Here is a 21592-nt window from a genome sequence, read left to right on the forward strand (position 1 = left end):
GCACATTGATGTTTCTCTCTCTCTCTCTCTCTTTCTCCCTCTCTTCCCTCTCTGAAACTAAATAAATAAATCTTTAAAAAAAGAAATGATGTGATGTTATCTTGGAGACATCATTTGGTTGGTAAACTCAGAATAACACCAACATCTTCTCATCATTTCTTGTTTTCTTTAACGCTGAGTTGCGGATTTAGCACGGCCAGCCACATTGAGGCAAGAGTACTGGAAGCTCCAGAGCACGGAATTCATAGCTTGTCCAGAAAATGAAGCCCATCATTCACATGCAAACATTTGGGCAGGGGTATTTGCAAGACCTGGACACCGGCCGATATATGTTTTTTTTTTTTAAATATATTACCAAGGAAATTCTTTGTATTGCAGTGACAATCTTTGTTCATGCATCAATTTGTGAATTGGTCTTAGTTTCCTTATATCCTGTTGATCTGACTAGAGTGTGTTCTTAAATGATTTGTCTGTGGTGGAGGAAGGAAGTGGGAGGGGGGTATAAAATCTACAGACTCTTCTCTTAGGTAAAGGCAAAGTATGAGAAATTACCTTGGAAAATTGATCATTCAAGGAAATTCACTTGGATAATTCAGACCCAGAGTCCCCTGGCACCTGCCCCCTTTTCATTCACTCTCTTACTTGAACTGGATGACAGTTTCACTGGCCAAGCAAAACAAATGAACAAACCACTTTAAAAACTGGGATCACAATAAAGCTTAGCAAAATTAATTTTTAAAACTATGAGTCAAGGCACTGAGGACTATGTGGCAAAGCTTTTTAACTTTGAATTTAGTTTATAAAAAAGGGGCTCACAAAGCATGCATTCAGATACATCTACTACATAACTAGAAATCTCTTCTTTCAGGCTGCTCACTGGCCCTTCTCAATGTGTTTGACTACGGCTTTGGTCTTACTATTTGAGTTAGTGTGACTCCATTTTCACTTAAATACAAAGTAAACATCTGTTACATTACTCCATCTTCTAGATGGGATTATTGTTGTAAAAAAAGATGAAACCTTGCCCAGGCTGGTGTAGCTCAGTGGATTGAGCACGGGCCTATGTACCAAAGGGTCAGTGGTTCGATTCCAAGTCAGGGTACGAGCCTGGATTGCAGGCCAGGTCCCCAGTTGGGGACATGTGAGGGACAACCACACACTGATATTTCTTTCCCTCTCTTTCTCCTTCCCTTTCCTTTTCTATAAATAAATAAATAAAAGCTTAAAAGCAAAGATGAAAACTTTTGAGCCTGATAAATCTCTCTAGACTCTGAGGTACCTAAAAGGAGGGACCATATTTTATTTTGTTACATATTTATTACTAGAGCATAAAGCAACCTGGAATGTAAAATATACTTAAAAATATTTGTTGAATGAACTGATTTGTGTTTTATATGGTATTAGTCTCATATATTATTTTGGTTTTGGTTTTATTTTTTAAACAAAATGGATATTTTGAGGCAGGGGGATGAAAATGGTATGCTTTTCTGATAGAGAATTTCTTCGTAAGTAAATTTTGTCCTTTATTCAGACTCCCCCCCATTCTACGCTCATTCTTTTCATGCCTTCCTTGAGCATGAACCAAGTGTTGGGGCTGGTGACTATGTGACACCATTGAGACACTGCCACTCACTCTAACCTGTTCTAAATCAGCGTTCGTTTTCCTTTCGTCAGGTCACCTGGCAACTAGCGGGGGGCATGCCCCAGTGGAGTCCTCAGGAGAACATGACTAGAATTTTGGTTGGGACAATTCTTTTTAGCAAAGGACTGTCTTCATCGTACAGCATGTTTATCACCCCCGGCTGCACCCACTACATGTCAATAATGTCTCTTAACCATTACACCATTGCTTCCTGCCTGCGAAAAGTCCAGGAACTTCATCCCTACACATTTCCAAACACCCATTCCTTTCTGAGAATCACTCTTCAATATGTATCCCCAGTGTGGGTGGAGAGTTAGGAACTCTCTCTGCAATATTTGCCTCAAGCAATTTGACTGTTAGTTAACATGGAAAAATGGGGATTTTTCATGTGCTTCAGCAATACAGAATACAATTTGATTCCTCAAATTGTTTTTTGGGATATTTCTCAGATCACTGCCTGCACATTTAGCCCTTTAAATATATATACACTATAAACTTTTGTTAAAGCTGATATAAATACTTCTTATAGAAAACTTAAATGACTTATTATTTTAAAGAGAAAAGAAAATAGCAAATCCAAGATTATAATACAGTGGTCTAACTTTGGCCTCAATAAATCAAAGTGAGTGTTATTTTTAGTCATATACTCTCTCAGAAGCTCCACATGTATCTTTCAATAAATTTGCACCTTAGAACCCACAGGGCCTTCTTAGCTTAAAGGACTTTTCTTGGTAGAAACAAAGAATTCTTCCCTCCCTCCCTCCCTCACTTCCTTCCTTTTTAGATGGCTCTAGAATGCCAGAGGCCACATCATGAAATAAAAAGGTAAGTATTAGAATATTTTTCAGGCCAGTTCGACAAATTCCTATTACATACCATTACATCAAGCACCGTGCAAGTCACAAGAATCCCAAGATCAATGAATATTGAATAGAACCACAGAAGATCTTATGCTCTAATGTGGAAAACAAAAACCTATAAATTATCACCAGTGATATATATATTTCCAGCTCGGATGCCATTTTTCATCCAGCTCAGAAATGTTTTGTGGGTTTTTTTAATAATACAACTAGCTATAATGGTACATTTTCTAAATCAACCTAACTTTTCTGTTTTTAGATTTTTGGGTATTGGCATATAATCTATGTCATCTGTTTATTATAATCATTTATTTCTGCTCTTTGGCCAGTGAGACACATATGGTACAGTCAGGTGTAAAGGTAATATAGAGATACCAGCAAAGCATGGTCACTGCAGCCAGAGGTCAGGGCTTTACTCTAGTTCATCCTCACCCATGAGACCCTTATCTGATTGCACAGCAACTTCTGACTTCCTCAGAGCCATTCCTTCCACTCTATTCCAATTTCTTGGCTTCAGCTCATTTTTCTCTATCCCAGCTAGGTGTCATGGGTAGTATCAATGGAGAGTTGGCAATTAAAGGGGGGAATTCCAGAGGCATTAAAAAACAAAAGGAAAGGAAAACAATGATGAACAAGCATCAAAATGTAGCACTTTAACAAAGAATAAAAGAGAAACATCAAACAAAATATTTTTCAGGAAAATAATATGGAAGACATAAATTTGAAAATAACCATATTAAACAGGCAAGTAAAGGAAGAAGAATCAGTATTAAAAGTAGAGAAGAGGCTCTGACACTACTGTAGAAAGACAAGTCAGAGTCATGGCAGACAAAAAAGATTTTCAAGGCATGCAAGGATATCCATAACCTCTACATGGAATTTGAGCTGTTTTGTCTTATGGTAGAGACAGAAGCAGGTTCTTGAGAGCTCAAGAAACAGTAAATGTGCCCTGGGTGCTGTGGCTCAGTGGAATGGGTGCCACCTTGTGAACCAAAGTGTCACCTGTTCAATTCCCAGTCAGGGCACATGCCTGAGTTTTGAGCTAGGTCCCCAGTTGGGGGCACATGAGAGGCAACCACTAATTGATGTTTCTCTCCCTCTCTTTCTCCCTCCCTTCCCCTCTCCCTAAAAATAAATAAATAAAATATTTTTTAAAAAGGATAAAAAAGAAACAGTAAGTGTATAAACATGATGAGCCTTGAGTATATAGCAGAAATCTGGTTATGCTCATGCCTTTCTATTGAGAACAGATACTGAAGATTGCCCTAGACAGTTCATTCAGGGGAGTTTAATTTTTCCCTGCTTATTTCTCCTCATTTTCCAACTTATTAACATTGGATTGTTCCTGGTCTCAGTTTTTGCCCTCTTTCTATTTTTATTCATTCACTTCGGTGTTCTCACCAGCATCTTCGCTTTAAATACAAACTATAAGGTTGGTTGAAGACTCCTACAGCAGTATCTGTTGTCCAGACCTCTCCTCTTAATGCCAGACCTGTACATGCAATTATGTCACTACTTGGAGTTTTTAGTGGCCCAAAGCTGGGGGCCTTCCTCGTCTCATACTCCACAACCAATCAATGTCACCCTCCCTACGACCATCCTGGCTGGTGCCCCACCATCTTTGTCAGCTGGTCTCCCACCTTCACTCCTACTCTTTCTATTTTATCTAATTATTTATTCTCCATGTACCCCTAGGGTGTTCCTCTCACCAAGCAAGTCAGATCACACCACTCCATTGCTCAAACCATGTGGACACCTACCCATCTCACGCTGGTCCTGATTAAAACCTCACTCTCTTGCATGGACATTTCCTGAGCCTCAGATGTAAAATTACAACATAGCTCTTTCACTTCCTCAAGTCCTTCCTGGCTTAAGTTTTCTTCTCGAAAAACATATCACTATCCATGCACTTGAAATTCTTGTTTTTTAATTCATCATGTCTATTGTCTGTCTACTTTTACCCGAGTTAGATCCATGATTCAAGAGTTTTATCTCTTTTGTCCAGTGACCAGAAAGTTCTTGGCACTTGGTAGGTACCCATCAAATACATAAATAAATTATAAGAAATTTCACAAATAAATGAAAGACAACATTTTTTGCAAGAAGACTAGGTTTCACATATGGGGTTATGCCTCAAGAAAAGTCTGTATTTAACTAATGTGGAAAATATAAAAGTTCTTTTACACAGTGGAAAATAGAAAGGTTTTCTCTGAATTGTGTGGAAATAGGAAACAAAAATTTCAGCTCCAAATTTCCCATTTTACCTCAAAGGCATTCACTAGACTTACCAAATTATTTTAGTTCTCTACTTGCATTATTATTGCAATTTTTAAATAATTTTAAAGAACATACATATATAAACTTTTGTTAGGAGCTAGTGAACCATTTATACAATCCAAATGTCTTTAAATGTCTTTTCCAAAGTTAAGAGAAAAGGTAACTTCACATAAAGTTACAATTTCAACCAAATGTCAATGCACTGACAAAGAACTGTGAAATCTTCTGAGTTTGTGTAATCTATCAAAAGGATGTTCTCGTGAGAAGTGAAACAAATCTCTGCAATATCAGCTTTTAATAAAGTGGGTGAAAAGTTTCCAGAAGCTATGATAGGAAAATCAAATGAAAGAATTCCAATGTTATCTTGTTTGGAAACATAACTGCCACGTTTTTCCTGTTTTTTTTTATTATAAGAACATTATAACAATATTAGAGATAAACTGGGTCAAAGTTTCTATCTTCCTTTGCTCTAATGTAAGAAAAAACACTTTGATTATTTATATGCAATTTGAGCCTTTGTGCCTACATACATATGTTACTTTGTTGATTCATAGTGACATTATCATTTGGTTTTCTGTATTTTCAAGATCTTATTTATATTTTTATACATCAAATTATTTTTTAATTTAAAATTATGGGCTACATAATAACTCATCAAATATATGAATGTTATTCATGTAGCCATTTTTCTATAATATAATTCTGCTTTTTAAAAATTTCCCCTTTTCTTTGGAGGACAATATTTACTAATACAGATAATGTAGATATTTTCATAATTTCTCTGTCTTTTTTGGAAATGTTATTGTAGGATAACTCACCATGCATTGACTATAATCAAACTATCAAACTATCAGTTAACAGAAAAACTGTTTTGAACTTCTTGGCATCTACTGCCTAACTGCTCTTTATAAAGATCATAAAAAATTTATGATTCTCCTAGAAAGTGAGTGTGGCAGTTTTAAAGCAAATGCACCACTATTTAGTAATGATATTTATTTTAGAATCATTTTGATTTTGATAAAAGTTAATATCCCAAGGTGGCTTTTATTTATTTGCATTTTCTGTTATTAGTCTTGAAGGCATACTTCCACACAATTATGTATTTTTCTTCTTGGGTTTTTTTTATTCATATCAATTGCTCATGCATACCCAGGGGATCTTTACATAAATAAACCCTTTTTATACACTACATATAATTTATGCACAGTCTTTCTTCCAAGACTATTCTCTATTCAGATTTGTCAACGAACTCTTATGGTTAACTTTATCTTTAATATTTGGGGTAAATAATAACTTTGTAATGAAAAAACTTTAATTTTGAATGAACAGTTAAAAATGTTACAAAGTAAAAATAATTATATGTTTGTGAAAAAAATGGCTCTCCAGTTAAGAAATGTGTCCATAAACGGGATCAAGGTAAGAAGCGGAAACAGCTGCGCTGTGCCCAGCACCGCCCATGCTCCTCCCTGCAGTGAAGGAGAGAGAGCGCCAGTTTGCATCTGAAGTCTAGGTTTCATTTCCGAACTATGTGACCTCAGACAAATATTTTAATTTATTTGATTGTAGTTTCTATGTATGTGTAAAACTTGATTACAATTTCAATTTAAATAATTATGAGGATTTAAAGTAATTTTTATAAATTGGTACACAGACAACCATCAATAAGTGAATCATCTTTATTTTAACATACCAATTTCTTTTTTTTAAGATTTTATTTATTTATTTTTAGAGAGAGGGGAAAGGAGGGAGAAAGAGGGAGAAAAATATTAATGTGCGGTTGCCTCTCATGGGCCCCCTACTGGGGACCTGGCCCACAACCCAGGCATGTGCCCTGACTGGGGATCAAACCAGCGACTTGAGTTCAAAGGTTGGCATTCAGTCCACTAAGCCACACCAGCCAGGGATAAAATATTGATTTCTTTTTACCTGAATTTTTCCAATTGTATCCTCACAGCAGCTCCCTAAGGTATATAGCAGTAGTGTTGCCATTTTGAAACCGAGACCTAAAAGGTTTAAATAACTAGTTAAAGTTATACAACTAGGGAGTGGAGAAGCTTAGATTTGTACGTAGGCTGTATACTTACAGAATATCAGCTACTAACTACTGCATAAAGCACTTGTAATCTCAGCTCTGTAACTTTTCTAACACTATTCTCACGTGGCCAGTGACAATCCTAACCCCCATTTTCTACTGTGTAAATCTTACTCATTCTCCAAGACAAAGCTAAATTCTAACAAATCCATGAATATTTTGTAATGGTCCTTTCTCTCTTTTGGCCTCTCTTATATTCCCATAGTAGTTATCTGCACACTTTTGTACTAGTTAAAGTACTCAAATTATATGTTAATATATTATATCATATTAAGGTGCTCAAGTTACATATTTGTCTTAAATCATGAACTTCCTGAATACAGTAATTTGACTGCATATTTCCCTACAACTAGTCCAGTGAATGCATATATTGGAACACAAATAATAGTTCCTGTATGAGCATACAAAGGTTATAAAAGGTATTAAGTTAAAGCCAAAAGTATAATGTGAAGATTAAGGAAATGTGACTAATTGAATGTTTAATTGTATTTTGAATAAAGCCAATATTTTTCAATAAAATTATCACAGTTATATGCTAAAAGTTTCTTACCAGTTTAACCTACAAAGTATTTAGTATATTTCATATATCTATGCATACACATACATTTTTATTCATGGAAAACCTAAGAAAAATTTCTATTTCTTTACCACTGAAATCATCAAATCAAATTATTAGTGATAGGATAAAAAATTCTACCATAAACTATTTATGTTGTGTATATACACCTATATATACATATGTATCTCTCACACACACACCCAGACACAGATTAGATACATACAATTAGTAGAAGCACTTTTGGAAAAACTTTAAAATAAATTACTTTACCGTTTGTCCCAAAGACAGCTGAACTGGTTTATCCACTTCCCACTCTTCACGATTGAAATGTAAAATCTTTATCACATAGTATTTCAGTATTTGATTCATGAAAAAAGGAAATGACACATTGAGTGTTGAAAATCTTCCTTAACATTGTATTTCAATAGTACTTTCACCCAAGCACAAGTTTGCAAAATCTAAATTAGTCAGATAACTCATTCCTCTTCCTATCTTGGACATTACAAAAGAAAAAGAGAAGTAGATGCAAAAGAAACAAGGGTTACTATAACAGGCAGAGTAATTCTCCCTTCGTGTGATATCTATGCCTTCTACCAGTTCGTACCATTATCTTCCACTAAACTCATTATCTTCTATTGATTCTCATTATATCCTCTTTCATACTGGGCAAGTTTGAGGGATAATTCCACGAGTAAGTAATTTTTCTCCTTATCACTTATCTCTTGTTTCAAATGCAAAACATATAAGAAAAGGACACAGATACTCACTAAGTAAAAGCAATAATCTAATAATAATGCTTACTTCAGCTCTATGTACACTGATGCTAGCATTATCTACTGCTGTCTTGGGAGCCCCCAACCAATTGCTTATGTCCTCGGAAGCAGAGTGGGGAAAAGGCGTCTCAGGCAGGGAGTCAGAGGAAAGAGATGTCTTTCACCTTCCACCATCCTGTCAGGGTTTAACCTTTTCATCTCCTTTGTATGATCACGTTCAGTAAGTTCCAGCACAACAAACATGAGAGGTATACATTGCATGGATGAGCTAAGTTTTAGATCTAACTCATCTGGGGGGAAGGTGTTAGTTTGCATTCCATGCGTGCTCTAAACAGAGAGAGATCATATTTTCTACCATAAAGGGCCAAAATAACCTTGCCACGCCCTTGAGCGCCAGAGAACACTCTCAGGAGACAGTACGCCCGGGAGAGAGAAGGCAGGGACAGGGTGCTGTGCTCGAGGGAGAAAGTAACAGTATTACACAGCCTCTCTTTTCTTTTTATTTTTTTTGGGGGGGTAGATAATATTTCAATTGTCCTTTTTTAATCGACATTGGTCCGCAAAACCATGCAGGTTTTAAGTGTGCAACTCAATAAAACATCATCTGTACACTTATCGTGCACCCATCGCTCCAGGCAAAGTCTCTTTCTGTCACCATTTCACACACCACCCCCCACCCCGCTTTGCCCACCTCCACCTCGCCCCCGCCCTCCCTTCCCTCGGGCGACCACCGCACTGTGGTCGGTGTCTATGGGTTATGCGTGTATGCTTTTTGCCTGATCCCTTCACTTTTTCTCATCCAGTCCTTCAGCTCCCTCCCCCCCCATAGCTGTCAGTCTGTTCCATGTATCCATGCCTCTGTTTCCTTTTTTTTTTTCCAAATCCGTATGGCATTTTAATGGTAGATTCTTCTAAAAAATACTTGCTGAATTCCCATGACACACAAGGTAAGGTTGCCTGTAGTTTCTCATTTATTCTTACAATAAGTTTTGAGACAGAAACTATTAGTGCCCTCACTTCACTAATGAGGCAACTGAGACTCAGAGGTTAAGCCGTTTGCCCTGGCAAATTGTTGGGCCAGAATTCAAATCCAAACACTTGACTTCAGGTTCCATACACTTCCATCTTCTTCCTTTTTAAAAAAAATTAAATGTATTGGGGTGACATTGCTTAATGAAATTATGTCGGTTTCATTAGTAGTAATAGCAGGGACATGGAAATGAGCAGTGAGAATCCTAGCCAGGTCGTTTCAAGCCAGAAGTGGGGTCACTGTGGTGGCGGTGGAGCCGGGCAGGTGCTGGAAGGTTATCAGGCTGCTCCTTCACCACACTAAGTGCCTCGCCGCATTCTTAGTGACAAGGAACTTAGACTAACATCAGAACTTGCTCTATTCTGTTTATAATGGTTTGTATATAGGTACATCCTCTCTCACATATATGTCTTATAAAATAGGGTCCCTTGGGGGTATTTAAAAAATGTAGGGTTTAAAAAAAACCTCAGAAGTTGAATACCCCTGTCAACACTATGGTGATTAGAAAAGCAAGACTGCAGCTCTGGCTGGCATAGCTCAGTGGATTGGGCGCGGGCTGCAAACCAAAGTGTCTCAGGTTCGATTCCCAGTCAGGCCACATACCTGGGTTGCAGGCCATGGCCCCCAGCAACCGCACATTGATGTTTCTCTCTCTCTTTCTCCCTCCCTTCCCTCTCTAAAAATAAATAAATAAAAATCTTTTTTAAAAAAAGAAAAGCAAGACTGGGAATAATAAACTAAGACAACATTCCAAAATTCTAGCCTGCTGAGGTTTATTTTTGTAGAGTAGGCTATATTTCTAGCCTACGAGAAATATTGTTGTGTATACATCTTTACTTTCACAACACTAACCACTTCTCTCTTTACTTCCACATTCTTCAAAAATCTACTTATGCATTAAGAAAGCCCCCTGTCTTTGTGTGTGTATAAGTAATATATAATGCATTATACAATATTGTCTATTAGGTCTTACTATATGTAAATGCCTCACCAGGGAAGCAGGTAGAAAATAGATTCAAGTCAGGCTAATGATTAATTGAAAGAACAGAGGGAATGTCCAAGGAGTTGGGAGTTTATATTCACTGTTTCATTTAATTTCACAACAACTCTGCCAGGTCATTTTCCGATGAAGAAATTGAGGCTTAGGGATATTAAGCAAACTGGCCAAGAATAGAGTCATAAGTCATCAGAGCTGGTATTCAAACCCAGTAATGTTGGATTTCCAACCTTGGCAACATGTGCATTCTTCTCAATCTAAGATCAGTATGTGTCGTATCACCAGGGGTCTCTATCAGAAATGTCATATGGAAAACCCTCTGCAAATGTCGGCAGGTTCCAGGTCACCCAGACAGTGGCTTTGCCATCAGTCACAGCCATGGGATTCCCACGACTTCGTTTCTGCTGCCCGTGGACGTGTGTGTCTCGAGTGCAGGCTGCATAACCTCCTTCCCGGTGTTCCAGTGAAGGTTTACAGTCAGAGAGAAATGGGCTGGAAGAAATGACTCAAGTGCCTGAGGGCTCACTGTGGTGAAAGCAGACACACTGAACCCAAAGGAACATGTATCTTACACTCATTAAGAGATACTTGTGTATCTACAATTGCAACAGGCCATTAGTTATAAGGTAAGTGATACCACCACACTTTTATGTGAAAAACTGACCAAGATGATACTTTTTACATACTGAACTCAAAGCAATAATTAGAAAGTGATTTAAATATATTTTAATAATGTTGCAATAGATGCATCTCTATGTGAATATAACACATTTATATGACTAGCAAATCATAGCTGATCAAAATGGATATTAAAAAATTACAGCTTAGAAAAGTTTTTGTTTGATGATTATAAATAGAAAAAGAAAAATCTTGATGTTATCAGTAACAATTCTATATAACCATAAGGGAAGAGAAGTTTCCTATACAAGTATTATTCAAGTTAAAATACATAAACATACCAAGTATAGTCAGAACTTAGCAGTATCCTCCTTCTACTAAGCCTACCAAAAATGTGTTGGCTCACCTACAAAACCTTAAACTGATGTTATTGATTCATATTTTATTATTTTTACAGGATTTTAAAATTTACTTTACACACACATTACATCTCAATAGTTGGTTAAAAACTATAGTCCCATGGAATTTAGATTTAAATTTATGTTTCTATGTCAATATAAAGTTATAATAAAATAATATATCAGCACTCAGTAGAGTGGAAGGACCAATGTCCATCTTTTTCTCTGAGAATCAATGCACTTGATCAGATTATCAGTTTTTAAAAGAAAGCGCACAAACGACTTCCAGTCCCAGGCCCAGCATCTAAAGAGCTTGGAAGTCACCACTGATGTGCCTACCACAGGAAAAGTTAGCCGAACAAACTGGAAATGAATGACTTCTCTTGGAGCCACCAGAGAGCCGAGGTCGCAAGGCAAAGAGCCACCCCAGCTGCAGAGAGGTGATCGCAGAGACCGCTGCTGAGGCTGGCTTGCCAGAGGCAGAAGGCGTGGACGGGAGCACAAATGCGTGAAAACACTCAAGGGGCCATTTTGCTGAGTGGCTGGGGGCTGGGTGAGGATTAGTGCGAGAAGTGGGGGACTCTGCGGGGCTGAAATCTTAGGGAAACCCCCACATTTTCCTGGGCCCTATCTCCAGAAATCTCACCGGGTCCTGACAATGAAGAGCCAGAAACATATCATTAGGTGCCTCTGGGAGGGGAAAAGTAACCATTTTTAATTTATTAGGGCTACCTTGGTTAATAAAATCATATAGACTTCGGGCGTACAATTCTATATCCTCTGTATATGGTACTGTGTGTTCACCGCCAAAAGTCGAGTCTCCTTCCATCACCATGTGTCCCCCCTTTACCCTCCTCTACTCCCCCACCCCCTTTCCCTCTGGCAGTCACCATGTTTCGCCTGTGTCTGTGAGGTTGTGTTTTGGTTTTGGGTTTGGGTTTGTTTTGCTTAACCCCCTTTACCCGTTTTAGATAGCCCCCCTCCCCTCTGACAATTGTCAGTCTGTTCTCTGGGTCAGTGAGTCTGTTTCTATTTTGTTTATTTGTTTATTAGATCCCACACATGAGTGAAATCAGATGGTATTTGTCTTTCTGGGGCTGGCTAATTTCACTTAGCATAATGCCCTCTGGGTCCGTCCATACTGTCACAAAAGGTAAGATTTCCTTCTGTTGTATGGCCGAGTAGTATTCCATCATGTAAATTTACCCCAGCTTTTTTATCCACTTGTCTACTGGTGGGCACTTGGGCTACTTCCAAATCTTGGGTATTGTAAATAACACTGCAGGGAACATAGGGGTGCATATATCTTTTGAATCAGTGTTTCAGGTTTCTTTGAATATATTCCCAGGAGGGGAATCACTGGGTCATAAGGCAGTTCCATTTTTAATTGTTTGAGGTAGCTCCATACCACTTTCCACAGTCGCTGCACCGACCTGCACTCCCGCCAGCAGTGCAGGAGGGCTTCCTGTTCTCCACACCCTCGCCAGCACTTGCCATTCGTGGATTTCATGATGATAGCCATCTGACGGGTGTGAGGTGATATCCTATTGTGACTTTAATTTGCATTTCTGTGATGATTAGTGACATTATGCATTCTTTCATGTGTCTATTGGCCAGCTATATGTCCTTTGGAGGAATGGCAATTCAAGTCCTTTGCCCATTTTTAAATTAGATTTTTTTTTGTTTTGGTGTTGAGTTGTTTGAGTTCTTTATAAATTTTGGATATTAACCCCTTATCAGATATATCATTGGCGAATATGTTCTCCCATTTGGTTTTCTTTTCATTTGTTGATGGTTTCCTTTGCAGTGTGAAACCTTTTTAGTTTGATGTAGTCCCATTCATTTATTTTTTCTTTTGTTTTCCTTCCTGAGGAGATATACCTAAAAAATATTACTGCAAGAAATAGCAAGACTTTACTGCTTATATTTTCTTCTATGACTTTTTTTGGTTTTAAGTTTTACATTTAAGTCTTTAAGCCATTTTGAGTTTCATCTTCTGTATGGTGTACACTATTTTAGGATAAAAACTCTCAGCAAAGTAGGAATAGAGGGAACATACCTCAACAGAGTAAAGGCCATATACAACAAACCCATGGCCAACATAATACTCAATGGACAAAAACTAAAATTGTTTCCCTTAACATCAGGAACAAGACAGCAATGTCCACTTTCACCATTCTTGTTCAGTATAGTACTAGAAGTCCTAGCCACAGCAATCAGACAAGAAAAAGAAATAGAAAGCTTCCAAATTGAAATGCAAGAAGTAAAACTGTAGTATTTGCAGATGACATGATCATGTATATAGAAAATCCTAAAGACTCCAGCAAAAAAAAACCTGCTAGAACTGATAAATGAATTCTGTACAGTAGCACAATACAAAATTAATATTCAGAAATAGGTAGCATTTTTACACATCAATAATGAACTATCAGAAAGAGAAACTAAGAAAATAATTCCATTTACAATTGCATCAAAAAAGGTACATAGAGATAAATTCAACCAAGTAGTTAAAAGATCTGTACTCAGAAAATTATAAGATACTGAAGAAATGAATTGAGGAAGATACAAATAGAAGGAAACATATACCATGTTCATGGATAGGAAGAATTTACATAATTAAAATGTCCACACTACCCAAAACAATCTACAGAGTCAATACAATTCCTATCAAAATAGAAATGGCTCATTTCACAGAGCTAGAACAAATACTCCAAAAACTTATATGGAACTACAAAAGACCCCAAATAGCCTCAGCAAGCTTGAGGAAAATAAAAAAGTTGGAGGCATCATGCTACCTGATATCAAACTATACTACAAGGTCACAGTAATCAAAACAGCATGGAACTGGCGTGAAAACAAATATGTAGACCAATAGAACAGATTAGCAAGAAATAAACCCACACCTTCATGTTTAATTAACATTTGACAAGGGTGGCAAGAATATACAATAGGAAAATGATAGTCTCGTCAATATATGTTGTTTAGAAACTGTTCAGATACATACAAAGAAGAAAGAAAAGGAAGAGTTTTCAGACACAACCAGAGCATTCTCCACATCAAAGGCTTCCCCTCCAGTGAATAGATCCATCTCACGGAGGCGGCTGAAGAGCAATTACCCAACACCAGCTTCATTCCTGTATTCCTTAGTGGGGAGAGGGGGAAGGTGGGGCTAGGAAACACCCTGACAGTCACAGCCCAGGGAACTCAGGCTCACTAAAAGACTGGGTCTTAACCCTAAAATTATAGAACACATCCCCTTCCCCATAAGTGACCACCCCATCAACAGGGCTGCTGTATGACAACAGCAGAGCTGACAGAGTTGCAAGGTTCCTTGTTAAAGGAAATGTGTAGGGAAACCCAAATGATAACAGACAAGACGAAAACAAGGACGCTAGAAAACAAAAGCCAGCCTCTGACAGCTGCAACAAACATTAAATCCAGCCCGACTTCTAACCAGGTTATCAAAAACCTCACCCTAAGGCCCATTTATCTCAGTTCCTCTTACCTGATACATCATTTCTGTCTTTCAACATGAAATTACAAGTTTTGCTAAAAGGCAGGAAAATGTATCCCAAGCCCTAAAAGCCGTGCTCCTTGGCCAGTTGGGGAAGGGTGAGGGTACAGTGTGGCCAAAATACTAGTGACTGATTTCCTTACCGGCTCAGCTGACTCCCCAAAGCAACATTAACAATTTACCTTTTCTCTGCAATTCATGCCATAATAAAAAGACATAAAAATGCCAGTTAAAAAAGGGAATGTGAGGTCATTTTTAAGTGATATTGTAAAAACATGAATGCACATTGCCCTGGGTTTGGGAAGTGAGGCTGCAGAAATAAGGTGGCAGACCCATGTAGTTTAAATAAGCTTAAAAGTGCTGAAAGTGTTCATTTAAGTTTGAGCAAAATTCATTAAGTAAGTTCTTACCCAGTTTTCTGGAATTATTATGGGATGTCAGCCTAGGGGGTCAGGAAGAGAACAGGACTCATAGCCAAGGGGATTGTAGCAAAGTGGGTATCATTTACTTAATAGTGATTCCACATGCTCCCTATGCTTTTCTTCTTACAGCAAATCCTCTTCATTTTAAAATGAGATAATGTAAAGGCCCTTCAAATATCATTTAGGGTCAGCTGGCCAGTGACAGAGCATGAACTAAAGCTGTGTTCTTTCCACTCTGCAACGTGGATTCTTCAGTTCTGTGAACAATGTGATTATTTATCTATACCTCTCCATTTTCCCTCTTAAAATTTTCAGAAGCCACTGCTGGTAATTACCGGGAATGCTTCCAAAGCTCAAATGTGTCTTTTGTTGTTTGATCTTCCTACGATGGCTTTCAGAGAATAAAAGGCCCTTTTTCCTTCTACATTTCTTTCTTCTTTTTTTAAGATTTCATTTATTTATTTTTTAGAGAGAGGGTAAGGGAGGGAGAGAAACACTGATGTGAGAGAGGAACTCAATCCAGCTGCCTCTCACAGGCCCTCCTCAACCAGGGACCTGGCCTGCAACCCAGGCATGGGCCCTGACCAGAAATCGAACCAGCAACCTTTCGCTCTGTGGGACGGTGCCCAACCCACTGAGCCACAGCAGCGAGGGCACCGTCTACATTTTTTGAGAGCACCACTCCCTGAGGAACTCTAAGCAGGAACCACATAGCGAAAGCAGTCTGAGCAGTGTAGTTCCTAGCACCTCCTGGAGGGCATAGGAAAAAGAGTAAAACCAGGGGGGTGGTGCCGTGCAATGAGGTGAAAAGCAACACGGCATACCTCCTTAGCCAGGAACTCAGAAAAGGCCATGCAACCACCTGAAGGAGCAGAAGTTGAATTGCTAAAAAGGAAAATTCTGGATGGAGGACACGGGGCATCCAAATGCCCGAAGACAAGAACAGGAAGGACATCAAAACCCAAAGGAAGGCCAGGCTGGCTGGAGGAATTAACAAACCACCCCAGAATGTGGCAAATAGGGTTCCACAGAAGTCAGCAAATTAAGTAGGAGGATGATGGATTGAGAAGTTTTTCTTTATCTTAAGAGCAATAGCAAGACATTAATGATTTTGAAGCGGGACTAAGGAGATACATTTGGATTTTAAAAGATGATCGCTCGCAATGCAATATGGGGAATAAATTGGAGGTGGGGAGTTAGACAGAGGGCAAGTGGACTAGTTAGGGCGTTAATGAGCCAGTGCGGTGCGAAGCTGGCGGCAGCGTGGTCCTGGGTGGTGTCGGTGGTAACGGGGAGAGTGGGCAGAGATATTAAAAGGCTAATTTAATGTGACTTGGTAATGGATTCCAAAGTGGCAGATGGTAGGCTCATAAATGAGACAGTGTACTACTCTAGGTCCACTCCTTACCTCTTTTCATCCTTCTATTTTTCCCAACAGGCTAACATTTTCAGACTAAAACCAATAGCTCCCTTGACTTCTGGCCTCCAATTAGGTTTAGCAAATGGGCAACCCAGCAGGAGAATTGTGAAAGGAAGGGGAGTTAGTTCCTAATGTCAATTGTCTAGAAATAAAATGAATATTTGTTTTCTGGGAAGGCATAGAAGCCACTTGACCTATATAAGCAGAAAATTTCTGGGTGTGGTAGGCAGAAATCTAATTCTCTTTATTATCAGGATTTTGATATCTTACCCCGCTCTAGAACTATAATAGTTAAAAAAAATTCTACTACTTTTTGAGTGATGGGGCCCTCAAAGAACCCACAAGTGATAGAACTTGTAGAAAGCAGAATAATGCTCTTTCCTAAGAAGATATGCACATACCAACTCCCAGAACAACGTAATGTTACAGGGCAAAGAAGAATGAAAGTTGCTCATGGAATTAAGGTTGCTAAATTAAAACAAATCAAGGCACCTGAAATTAAAATAGGGAGACTATTCTGGGATATCTGAGTGAGTCCACTATAGCAATCAGGATCCTTAAAAGTAGAAGCGGAAAGCAAAAGAGAGTCAGAAAAAGGGACGTGATGATGGGAGAATGGCCAGAGCAATACAAGGTGGCTGGCCTTGGCAATGAAGGAAGGAGGCCGCTAAAGCCTGCGGTGCCCTCTGAAAGCTGGAAAGGCAAGGACAGGTCCCACCCAGGGCATCCAGAAAGGAAGGCAGCTCTGCTGACACTTGATTTCAGCCCAGTGAGATCCATTTTGGACACCTAACCCATAAACCTACAAGAAAATGATTCTGTGTTGTTTTAAGTCTCTCAGTTTGTGTTCATTTGTTTTTGTAGCAGGAGAAAAAACTAATACGAGACTGTATTTGTTTCCTAGGGCTGTCACTCAAAATACTACACTGGGCTGCTTCAACAACAGAAATTTACGTCTCACTGTTCTGAAGACTGAACGCCAGGACCAAGGTGCCACAGGTCCGACTCCTGCTGCGGCCTCTCCCTGACGTGCAGACGACTGCCCTGTGCTGCTTCTTCACGTGGTTGTCCCTAGGTGCTCACAGTCCCACTGTCTCGTTATTATTCAAATTTCCTCTTCTTTGTCAGGACACCAGTCAGGTTGGATTAAGGCCTCGTTTTTCTTTAATCACCTCTTTCAAGGCCTTATCTCCAAATCTGGTCACATTCTCAGGTACGAAAGCCTAGGATTTTATCATGAATTCAAGGGGACTACCATCTAGGGGACAACAAGAACGATCTCCTAAATCTCCCTTGACACCATCTCCAGAGAGTCCTGAGGCGACACACCCAGGAGACCGACTGGGCCCTGTGAGGTGGATGCTCAGAACTCGTGCCATGTTGGATGCTTATGGAGTGTCTTGGCCCAAGTTCACTCTTTGCAAAAAGCCAGACAGTCTCTCCCACCAGCTACCACGTGGACAAAGTGACCTTCCGGCAGAGATGACAGTGACTCAGTTCCACAGGCAGGGCCTGGATACCTTTCAATATGTCAACAGCAGAAGTAAACACTGCAATCTTCTCTTTGTGGCTCAGACAATCATCTGGTGACCAACTGATTATACTTGACACCAACCATCCTTCTGAGAAAACAAAGGCTCGGAGTATCAGCTTTTTAGCCAGGATTATGAGGATGGTAAACATCCTCAGGAGGTTTGAATTGGAACCCAACTTGTTTGTTAACTGATCATTCTTTGCCACATTGCACTACCTGTGGATATGACAGTGATGATTGATGTAAGCCATTGTCTTCTGACTAACAGCATTAGAGACACTGTCTGTTTCTGGTCATTTCCCCCCACCCCCCCGCCCCGTGAGTATATTTTGGGGAGGCAGGGACCATGAGGCTCTAGGCTCTAACACTGGGGCTCAGGCTACCAGTTAAACCAGGCCAGTGACTTAAGCCCGCCAGGGCGTTGAGTCTTGAGAAAATAAGACGAAGGTGTTAGGAGAGGTAAGAGATGATTTATGGCAACGGTAGGAGAGAGAGTCCAGAGGAAGACTTACTATCAAGAACCCTGTGTTGGTGATGCTGTCCATGAGCATCATCCTTAAATAAAAGAGGCTTTGGGTCTGTGTGCTTAGCCTTTTCCACTTCTTGCCCTTTCCTCTGTCTGGGTTCTCCAGCCTCCTACTGACGCTGTGAGCCATCAGAGTGTCTTTCAGGGAATTTCTTTGCTGCTTACCATAGCCATAGTTCTTACTACTACAATGGTGATGGTATTCGACGTAACAAACGAAAAGCTGACTTAGAAAATTAGGATGGTCTCAAGAATACTGAATACTCTTCTCTGGTTAATCTCCATCGTCTAGGACTTCTTCTTTCTTTATTTTCCAATTCGCTTTTTAAGAGTTCAAAATTTAATAGTTTATCGTATGCCAACGATAACTTTGTAAATGGTATGCTCTCTCTACAGAATCAAGGGCAGTATGCATAAATGGATTCTTACATGAAAATTGGTCACATTCTATCTTTTTATTCGGTATGTAATATGAATATGAGATGTGCTTTGTGACTGTTAGTAATGTTCCATTTTAAAAAAATCACTTTATCTCGAATGACTTAGAGGTAACCACCTTACTTTACCAAGTCTACGATAAAAATGAACAGCTAAAACTTCATTAATTAGGTTCAGATGACTGGTCTGATCTGATGGAGTCCCACAGCTCCCTGCAGGACAAGGGAGTCATCCAAAACCCAGTCACCTAAGGAGAGCAGTGAATGTTGAAAATAAAGATGAAAGGAAACGGCAACTTTTCATCCTAAGCCAACGTGAAGGATATTCCACAAAGGACAAAAAGCAACACTATCTTTTGAATAATAGTTCAAAGAAGAAGATGATTCAGAAAAATGAAGAAATGGAACCCATGTAAAGTGCTCAAGATTGCGTTTTCCTTTATAATGTAAGCCACAATTGCAATGCTTAATCTTGAGCCTTCTATTATTTAGATATGAATAAAAATTACCTTAAAGATTCCTTTGCAAGCAAAAGTTCTTTGAAATTTAAATGAGTTTTTCCCATCTGTCATAATGCTTAAAACAAATTTACATAGCCTCCCATGGCAAAGGGAACAGTCTTCCCTCCGCTGTTTTTACCTCACAGGGATGAGATTCTGTTTGTTTATTTGTTCAATTTATTTTGTTTTACTACAGTAGGCAGCAGCGTACCAAACATTCTAGCCTGCCTCTAAAACCTATACCCCAAACATTCTATTTCTTACATTTTAAAGTATTCACTAGCTAAGTCAGATTAAGGAGAATTGTTAGAAAATTGGTTGCCAACATTATTATGCTTACATTTCAGAATGAATTCCTTGCATCCAAATCATTTGCCATAGTTGTGCAACATAGGAGAAACTGAGCAAGGTGAGACCTCTAATGACAGACTGTAAACTAGCTAGTAAAAACCTATTCAGAAAAGAGACATGGTGTTATGTATTCAAGAAACACATTATAGAATTCTCAGTGATTTCTCGGGAACTAAACATTTTTACTTTCTTATGATAATTTACTCATTGTGATACATAAGATTCTTATTTAAATAGCATAGAATATAAAGCATGGATGCTAATGCATGCTGTTGAGTCTGCATCCTGCCCCTGGAATTTCCTGTGACATCAGGCAAATTATTTTACCTCAGTTTTTATCAACAAAATGAGAATTCAGAAAATAAACTGTTAGAATTGAATAAATTCATATTTGTAAAATACATTTAACAGTGCTTGGACTCTAGTAGCCCTTTATAAATGTATTGTTTATAGCAAATAGAAGTGTTAAAATTTAAAAATATAAGGTCAACATTGAATCTTCTCCATTAATATTACAACTTCTTTTCCTAAAAGAACAATCTCTTAGGAAATATTATCTGATTATCAATAGTATTCATTTTTACTAGCTGGTTTTTAATAGTGGCACACTCTTTTACCCAGGAACCCCAGCTGTGGGATGTGTTTTGATATAAACTAGGTGGGCTGTCATATTTTCTATTCTTTTATGTATTTCTTTCCTGACAGAATTTTTTATTTTTGATAATTCCACAATTTAAATTAATAATTTAAATTTTGTAGAGTGGAAAGATTCTTGTTATATACATCATTGTGATTGATTTGCTTATGGAGTCTAGCATTATAACATCATGGGGGCAGAAATCACAAAGTCTAGAACCAAACTAACTGGCTTCAAATTCCAGATCTATTCTTATTTTAAAAACTTTTTTAATGTTAAACCTGCTTTATTATTTTTTATTGTTATTCAAGTACAGGTAACAAGCAAGCAAAATATAACCAGAGACATTAAGATAAAGAGCAAACTGACAGTAACCAGAGGGGAGAGGGCAGGAGGATAATGGGAGAAAGAAGGGGAAGGGTCATCGAGGAACATGTACAAATTCTGGGACTTTGGGCAACTCTGTGACTTTGGGCACCTTACTTAACCTCATTGTGCCTCGGTTTTGCTCATCTCTGAGACAAGGATAAAAGGGTTATCTCACAGATTTGTTGTGAAAGTTAAATGAGTTTATAGCTATGTCTCCCTGAGTGTTCATTATCATTACTGGTATTCTTATAATAACTCTTGTTGTAACATCATTATATTTTCATTTTTGGCATCCATTTCTGGGACTTTGAAATGTATATTTGCTATAATTTTCAGTAGCTGCCTACTCTTTGACATTGCCCATATTTCAAAAATATGTTTATTGAGGATCTGTTATGAAGTAGCCACTTTGATAGACACAGGGGCAAAATAAATGTACAATAAAGCACTCCTTGTGTTTAGGTATAAAATCTAGAAGGGGCGTAACAGCAGATTCTCCTTTCCTTCCTAGGCATTTATGAGATCACATTTTTCAAGCCACTTTTGGGTCCATGTGACTATTATGGCTGATAAACTCTGAAATAAGGAATATGGGTCACTTTGAGGCTAAAGCAATGGGAAGTACAAACTCAAGTA

General features: G+C 38.5%; 1 protein-coding gene across 3 annotated transcripts in view; it reads right to left on the reverse strand.

Moving 5' to 3' along the window:
* MSR1 (macrophage scavenger receptor 1) overlaps positions 1–7921 on the reverse strand; it is a 64401-nt gene extending 56480 nt beyond the window's left edge. For 2 of the 3 annotated variants that reach the window (XM_045821754.1, XM_045821756.1), the window contains exon 1: positions 7701–7921. The gene's annotated coding sequence lies outside the window, so the exon portion shown is untranslated. Of the gene's footprint in view, positions 1–6705; positions 6783–7700 lie in introns of all 3 variants that reach the window. The other variant, XM_045821755.1, reaches the window with a different exon arrangement.
* Positions 7922–21592: the final 13671 nt, after the last annotated feature.

Source organism: Phyllostomus hastatus, unplaced genomic scaffold (genome assembly GCF_019186645.2).
Source record: "Phyllostomus hastatus isolate PE091 unplaced genomic scaffold, TTU_PhHast_1.1 phas_scaffold_46, whole genome shotgun sequence".
NCBI classification, from domain to species: Eukaryota; Metazoa; Chordata; class Mammalia; order Chiroptera; family Phyllostomidae; genus Phyllostomus; species Phyllostomus hastatus.